The sequence below is a fragment of the Ovis canadensis genome, chromosome 1 (assembly GCF_042477335.2).
Source record: "Ovis canadensis isolate MfBH-ARS-UI-01 breed Bighorn chromosome 1, ARS-UI_OviCan_v2, whole genome shotgun sequence".
Classification (NCBI taxonomy): domain Eukaryota; kingdom Metazoa; phylum Chordata; class Mammalia; order Artiodactyla; family Bovidae; genus Ovis; species Ovis canadensis.
In genome coordinates this window covers 235,400,079-235,407,061 of record NC_091245.1, presented here as the reverse complement: position 1 = coordinate 235,407,061, position 6,983 = coordinate 235,400,079, and the positions used below count along the sequence as shown (strand labels likewise).

The window sequence follows — 6,983 nt, the reverse complement described above, 5'->3', positions numbered from 1 at the left end:
TAATGTACAGCTTAGGAAATATAATCAATAATATTGTAAAAACTTTGTGACAGGTGGTAGCTAGACTCATGCTGGTGACCATTTTGCAATATATAAAAATATCCAATCTCTATGCTGTACACCTGAAATTAATGTAATATTGTAAGTCAGTTATATTGAATACTTCAATATTTAAGAAGGGAAAAAAGATTATAACAGATGAATGCAGGGAATCAGCAGAGTGCTGCGATGGATGTTAGAGGGCACAATGAAGACAGGGTGAAATGCTTGCCTATGGCCCAAATCCTCAGGAAAAGAAAGTCCTTATTTCCCTGGGGAAAATGCAAATGACTGATGCAATTCCTTCTTACCACAAAGAGGAGGAGAATAGAGGATAGGTAAGAATCTCTGCTAAACATTTCAGATTTTTAACCCAAAATAAAAAGACTGACCATTTTTACAGGCAAAAGAAGTCTATGCAATGCTTTAGTTACGTAGCTTCAATATAATTATCTATTCCATTTCTCTGCACCCTCCTCAAAAATTAAATTTCTCACCTTTCTCATAGTCAATTTTGCATCCAAGTAATAAGATCACATCGATAACTGAAACTAATATGTAAAGCCCCAAATTTCATTTTAGTGAAAACTATCCAATATCCTAAGCGCATCTTTAGTAGCCAGCATATTTTCTGATGGGTTGGACTAAAAGGAAACCAGAGATTAAAAGAGACATGAAGAGGTTCAAATCATACCCCTCCTGAGCTTTCAGCTCCCACAGAAGAGTCTTCTGGCTAGGAGGTTTATTAATCAGGTTAAGCTGGACTGTTCTAACAAAGTATTACAAACCTCCAAGTCTCAGTGGCTTAACATGACAGAAATTTATTTCTCCGGTTATTTAAAGCCAACACAGACAAGCAATTCCCCAAGGTAACTTATCTCTCACATGGTGACTAAGAGATACAGGCTCCCTCCATCATGATTTCAGGATTGTGAAGAGAAAAGGTAAAGAGCTCACACTGCCTCTGAAATGCCTCTGATGAAAAGAAGCACATCTCTCTTCTATTCACTATCTGTTAGCCAAAACCAGAGACACGGTTTTCAACCTCACTTCAAAGAGGCTCAGCAAAGTAGGGGAGCACTGGAATACGAGGGAGCATTACGCCTCTTGTGGAGTACACAATTCTCACCAAAATCAAACTTAGGTCAGGGATAGTCAGATGGCTTGGGAATTCAACCTCAGGCAGACACAGATACCCTGGTCTCAACATTCCACAGTTTAAGAATTTCTGCTTGTCTATGTTTAAAACATGTCAGTTTTCCCCATAAAGAGAGAGCACCCTGGTATTTGAATAAAATGTTAAGGAAAGCACACCAAGTCCCAGTTTTGCAGAAGATGGAACTTTAAAGATGACAACAAAATCAACACCATTCTTATCAGACTTGATCCAAGATTTGGAAACTATCATAGTCTGGACACCATGCACATAAGCCCATCGTTGGGCATGGATCATGTAATTAACAAACATTTTCAAATTATATGCACAACAAAGCATAGCTTAGTTTTTCCATTGTTTCAGGAATTTTTTTTTCTAAAATGGTGCAATCTCCAGGAAATGTTCATGTTCATTTTTTGGTGAAACTAAGTCTATTTCTCTATAGGACAAGGGTATTTTTGTTGCTTAGTTTTCTTTTTCCGGGGGCTGAGTGTATAGACCTTCTGAGTGCATTGCCCTCACTATGCAATTTTTTGCTGCCAGTTTCTATGTTGAAATACACACCATGACTTTTTTCTAGTAGTTGCTGTTCTTGGAAAAGCCTCCAGGCCCTAGTACATGTATTGGAGAATGGCATTCAGGAAAGAGAATCACAGTAATAAATCTGATTTATGAAAGATATATGACTGAGAAATATGAAATCATCCTAATAGCGCCTGAAGTGGTAACTTTGCAGATATTTTTCCTCTCTTTCTTTGTAGATGGCAATTAGTGACCTCTGCTGCTGCTGCTGTCGCTTCAGTCGTGTCTGACTCTGTGCAACCCCATAGATGGCAGCCCACAAGGCTCCACCGTCCCTGGGATTCTCCAGGCAAGAACACTGAAGTGGGTTGCCATTTCCTTCTCCAATGCATGAAAGTGAAAAGTGAAAGTGAAGACGCTCAGTCGTATTAGATTCTTAGCGACCCCATGGACTGCAGCCTACCAGGCTCCTCCGTCTCTAGGTTTCTTTCCAATATTCACTGACTGACTCCATTCTACCCAACCACCTCTGCCATCATCTTGGACAACAGGAATCCACTTATCCAACATAAGGGCTCCTGTCTCCACAACTTCCTGACCTTCAGTTACCTTATTAGGCTTGATCCACTTCAATCATCCATATAGGTGTAGCCCAAATCCTATAGTCCCAAAAATTCAAGGACTCAAATTTAAACTCTTAAGATTCCAATCCTTAAGTATGGTTTCCTGTCCTTCAAGTACACTCAATCTCTCAATCCCTATACCCACTTTTCACATTTTCCAGCATCGAGTCCCTTGGCCTTAGGAGGTAGTGAGCTTCTTATTTCCGTGGATATTTAGGAAGAAGAAAGATGATCATCTGTCAGGGACGTGACAAAGGCCTACCTTGACCTTTTGAGAAATTCATGTTGCCCTAGAATGTGGAGGGATACAGAACCCAAGGACATAGTACAACTGTGATTTAAATGCTTGATTCTAGTAGCTGCAGGGACCTGAACTTCCAATGAGTTTTTTTATATTTAAATGACCAAGGTTATAAACTAGGCACTAAATAAGGACAAAATAATTGAAGTGTTAGTTACTGAAGACCCGTAGCAGGATTAAGAAACCATGTGTTAATTTAAATAAGCTGCACAATAGGGGCGAGGGATTAGGAGGAACAAACTGTCCTCTAAAATAGGCAAGCTATGAGGATGTGTTGTCCAACACAGGGAATATAACCATTATTTTATGTTAATATAAGTAGTGTATGACATTAAAATTGCACACAGGGCCTCCCTGGTGGCTTAGATGGTAAAAAATATCTACCTGCAGTACAGGAGACCCAGGTTCAATCCCTAGGTCTGGAAGATTCCCTGGAGAAGGGAATGCTACCCACTCCAGTCTTCCTGCCTGGAGAATTCCATGGATGGAGGACCCTGGTGGGCTACAGTCCATGGGGTCACAAAGATTCAGACATAACTGAGTAAACTAACACTTTCACTTTTTTCACATGTAACTGATAATAGTATGTCAGCTATACTTCAATAAGATAGATAAACAGATATAAATAGATAAAGCTGAGTTATGTTACAGTCAGTACCTTGCAAATGTAAAAAACAATGATACCCAAGAGTCTATAATTAAGGTAGTACCTAATTTACAGAAAGAAAATGGTGCTGCTCAAGAATCATAAATAGTGTTTAGGGCCATAACATCTGCCTCAAATCCAGTATACTGAAGTGAATTAAAACTTGCCTCAGCTTTTAGACTCCAATTTAGATCAGACTTAATTAGAAAATGTATTTGTTGTAATAAGAAAAGATAACACAAGAAAAAGAATCCTATATGGAACAGAGATATATACATGACACACCAGCATACTTACTAGTAAATATCTGAAAAACACATCAGTCACTTCAGCAGAGAGGAAGTGTGAAGGAGATGTGGAGACTTAATTCTATCTTTCCGTAGCTTTGGAAAGTTGAACCATAAACAAGGTTAATTTTTAAATTTTTCATCAAAGTACAAGATGCATGTACATAAAAAATATTGAATGGCACAAATTTCATGATAAACAGTCTCACTCCTCAGGAGGAACCACTTTCTCCTAATATTGTTTATAGTTCTTCTGATGGTTACTTTGATATCTCTAAATAATATACTTTTGATACTTTTCTTGATTTACTAATTTTCTATATTAACTAGTCTTCTCACAAATGAGCTCACTTACACTGCCCCATCTCCATTCTGCCCAGCATAGTCATATTACTACTTTTTGGTCTTTTGTTGTTTCTTTTCTCACCTTAAATCAAGTTTGCCCCTCTCCTTATCCTACCAACAGCAGACAGTAGACAACCTCTTTCAGTTCCCTACTGTTACTTACAGATTTATCATAAACCTTCATATTTTCACATTTGCAAAATAAATAAGAAAGAAAGAATCCTAAGTTGCAACCTAAGTGAAAGCAAAACAACAAGTCAAATACGTATACAAACTTGCGACCAGTCTGAAATCTGTAAATGGTCATCTCCAGACTGCCGGGATGAAGATACTCCTGCGTGGAAATTCTAAGCATTTACTGGATTTGGGATTATGGTCTTAGTATTCTTACACTGTCATCAAGGCAGACAATCATCCATCTTTTTTAGCTTAAGAGATCAAATAGGATCTTTTATGCATCAGAGAATACTGTCTCAGACATTGGTTTCCAACTGATAAAATCAAAGAACCATGTTTGGTTCAAAAAATGAACCAAAATCAAAGAGATGTTAGAAGAGACCTTCAAAACTCTTGGGACAATCTAAAGTAACTATGGAATTATTTTCTTTTCCTTGAGGAACAAAAGGAAGTTAATAAGACCATAACTATTGCTTGTAAGCTATTTACAAGAAGATCTATGTGCCTCCTTTCCAGAAGACGAATACACTGCAAGAGGAGAAAATATAACACCTGCACACAAACTTTGCTCAAAGCTCTTCATTAGAACTTCCCTGGTGGTCTGATGGTTAAGAATCTGCCTGCCAATGCAGGGGATAAATTCAATCTCTGGTCTAGGAAGATTCCACACATCATGAAGCAACTAAGCTTGTGGACCACAACTACTGAGCCTGCCCTCTAGAGCCCACGTGCCACAACTACTGAGCCCACAGGTCACAATTACTAAAGCCTGCAAGCCTAGAGCCTGTGCTGCACAAGAGGAGACACCACAATGAGAAGCTGCACACCACAACTGGAAGAGCAGCCCCCGCCTGCTGCAACTAGAGAAAGCCCACATGTAGCAATGCAGACACAGCAGAGCCATAAATAAATAAACACACAGTTTTTTAAAAAAAGCTTATTTGTTAGACGATTTTGCTAACTTGCTTCCTATGGTTCTTCTAGAGGACGGAAAGACTCTCATCTCCCTTTGTCCTGGGTGAATTAAGAGAATTATCATTGACAGACACAGTGGACCCAAGATTTCTGCTCTGAATAAAGTCCAAGAAAAGAACCAGACCACCTTCCCATTACTACTGTTCTCTACTGAAATATCTACTGCATTTCTGCCAAAGACGAGAGAGCTATGAGCAAAACCTTTCTACTATATCCCATCACCAAGCTCTGCCACCTTGAGTTCCAGAGCTATTCATATTTTAAATGTCACTTTTGGCAGAAAACTCGAAGCAAGGTAGAAAAATAAGATTATTTCCTAGCACTATATTTGATAGAAAAAAATGGGTAGACAAAACCCTTTGACTTAAAGACTCCTAAACTGTCCATCTCATTGCAAGGAAAATGATATCAATAACTGCTAATCCTCTAGAGACATCCTCTAACCTGGGAATAGTCCTATGAGGCTTTATTCAATGGTTGACTGGACAAGTAACTGCTAAGCTTCTCGGAAACCCCAGAGCATTACACAAGTGCTTATTACGTAGCTGGCTCCCTATATCAGTTCAGTCACTCAGTCGTGTCTGATTCTTTGTGACCCCATGAATCGCAGCACATCAGGCCTCCCTGTCCATCACCAACTCCCAGAGTTCACTCAGACTCATGTCCATCGAGTCAGTGATGCCTTCCAGCCATCTCATCCTCTGTCGTCCCCTTCTCATCCTGTCCCCAGTTTCTCCCAGCATCAGAGTCTTTTCCAATGAGTCAACATTTCGCATGAGGTGACCAAAGTACTGGAGTTTCAGCTTTAGCATCATTCCTTCCAAAGAAATCCCAGGACTGATCTCCTTCAGAATGGACTGGTTGGGTCTCCTTGCAGTCCAAGGGACTCTCAAGAGTCTTCTCCAACACCACAGTTCAAAAGCATCAATTCTTCAGCACTCAGCTTTCTTCATAGTCCAACTCTCACATCCATACATGACCACAGGAAAAACCATAGCCTTGACTAGATGGACCTTAGTTGGCAAAGTAATGTCTCTGCTTTTGAATATACTATCTAGGTTGGCCATAACTTTTCTTCCAAGGAGTAAGTGTCTTTTAATTTCATGGCTGCAATCACCGTCTGCAGTGATTTTGGAGCCCCCAAAAATAAAGTCTGACACTGTTTTCACTGTTTTCCCATCTATTTGCCATGAAGTGATGGGACCGGATGCCATGATCTTCGTTTTCTGAATGTTGAGCTTTAAGCCAGCCTTTTCACTCTCCACTTTCACTTTCATCAGGAGGCTTTTTCGTATAGCACTGAAATAATATGCCATGCAAATGTTCAGAAGGAAGGAAAGGAGATGCAGTGAGAATAGTTTCAGCATTCCCTCAGAGGGGAAGCTGATCTTTATCATCTGATGTGCAATCAGACACTGGATGCGTTTAGTCCACAACTTTACTTTTCAACAAGAATCCTAACTTGATGTTTAGGAGCTGCCACTGTTGCTGTTGGTGGTTTTAATCCCCTTTAAAAATATGTATAGGTGTTGCATGAAAGGAGAGAAGGTTAGCATTCCCCTTGACAAGGATGGAAGAGGTCCTCAGGCCTGGCAACATGCATATGGTTAAGTCACTACCACCCACTTTGTAGCATCTAACCACTGGTTTTTGTTTTGTGTTGTGCAAATAGGAGTGAAAGGGTAAAATTATCAAACCCATTAAACCTGTAAAAAAAAAATGTATAGAACTTTGTTAGGTAATTTAAACCTGAAAACAATCTGTAAAATCCTTCTGTTGTTTTATACCATGGTCTGTCTGTCGCTAAGTTGTGTCTGACTCTTGCAACACCATGAACTGTAGCCTGCCAGGCTCCTCTGTCCATGGGATTCCCCAGGCAAGAATACTGGAGTAGGTGGTCATTTCCTTCTCC

At 39.7% G+C, this 6,983-nt stretch overlaps 1 non-coding gene across 1 annotated transcript; it reads left to right on the top strand.

The window, feature by feature from the left end:
* The first annotated feature begins 6,597 nt into the window (after positions 1-6,597).
* On the top strand, positions 6,598-6,723 carry LOC138431665 (U6atac minor spliceosomal RNA). The gene has a single exon (XR_011253814.1). It is a non-coding gene; the product is annotated as a U6atac minor spliceosomal RNA (small nuclear RNA).
* Positions 6,724-6,983: the final 260 nt, after the last annotated feature.